General features: G+C 43.8%; 1 pseudogene; it reads right to left on the reverse strand.

Moving 5' to 3' along the window:
- Nucleotides 1–265: 265 nt before the first annotated feature.
- Nucleotides 266–1,407, reverse strand: part of LOC110310811 — a 5,856-nt pseudogene continuing 4,714 nt past the window's right edge.

Consider the following 1,407-nt stretch of genomic DNA (forward strand, 5'->3'; position numbering starts at 1 on the left):
TACAAGTTGGCTTTGGTTAGTGTTTTATGGCAGTGATTAAAACCAACCCAGGATGGCAGTGTAGTAATAAATAACTAAAATGTATTGATCATATGTTCTCAGTCTGTGTCCCCTACTCCTCTAAGTGCTTTACAATAACAAAAGATAATTGCGATGACCACAGTCATTACATAAAGAAGCTAAGTAAGTGCTTATATGCACTAATTTCAAAATAATCGTAGAATTTTCTAACAGCTGTGGGTCTCTTGGAAGAGGCACAACCTGGTCAACTTTCTCCGGCTTTTACTGGATAAAGTAAGAAATATGCATTCGTGTACTGCTCAGACCCATCTTTCTCTCCTTTTCTTCTGGAAATGGAACTACACACAGTTCCTCTGCTTGGGTAGCGGCTCCCTGCTACATTGTCCGCAGAGGGCGCTGCAAGGTCAAACAGTTTCTTCCTGTTCTGGTGTTCGCCACAATTCCTTTCAGTCAGCAGACCATTCCACCTTGCTATAGGGTAGTTGCTATTATTTTAAAGATTTATTTATTATATGTAAGTACACTTGTAGCTGTCTTCAGACACCCCAGAAGAGGGCATCAGTGTGAGGAGCGGGTGTGGCTGCAGCGCCCGGACCCTGGGACTGCTGCCAAGTCTTATGACTGGCACCTGACTTCCTCAAGATAGCCACGAAGTAAGATCAGATGATGTGACGAATGTAGTCCTGAGCCAATGAACTGTGCCTACTTGGACTGGGGTGATGGGGAGTGGCCTAGAGGGTATAAAGGGGGATGGCCGAGAGAGGCATCTTTCTTTTTCCTTTTTCTGCACATTGTTAAGTTCCTGAATAAACTGCCTTGAGAAGGACATCAGTTTCATCGGAGATGGTAGTGACACATCAGATCTCATTACAGATGGTTGTGAGTCATTATGTGGTTGCTGGGATTTGAACTCACAACCTTCAGAAGAGCAATTGGTGCTCTTAACCACTGAGCCATCTCTCGGGCCTGGTATTTGCTTCTTGAAGCAGCAGTTGAATGCGACTTGCCGTCTGCTCAGTGTTCACAGCTTGCAGAGCTATGGCAGAAACAACTACGCTGTGCCCTCCCTTGGAGACACCAACAGCAGCTGAGTACAGAAGCGACTCCCTCCATATCAACTAATTCCCCTTGTGATGCTTTGAAGCTTCTGCATCTTGACTGACTCAGCCAAGTCTGCTTGCTTCTGCGCCAGAGAAGGTAGCTCTTCCTACTGTCACTGACTGCCTCTGTAAAAGATCGCTGCTTAATATTTTTTCAGATCTATCTGTTTACTTTATGTGTGCTTTGGCACATGTATACAAACGGCTTCTTTTTTTTAATTTTTAATATTTTTATTACATATTTTCCTCAATTACATTTCCAATGCTATCCCAAAAGTCCCCCATA

This window comes from Mus caroli, chromosome 15 (genome assembly GCF_900094665.2).
Source record: "Mus caroli chromosome 15, CAROLI_EIJ_v1.1, whole genome shotgun sequence".
NCBI classification, from domain to species: Eukaryota; Metazoa; Chordata; class Mammalia; order Rodentia; family Muridae; genus Mus; species Mus caroli.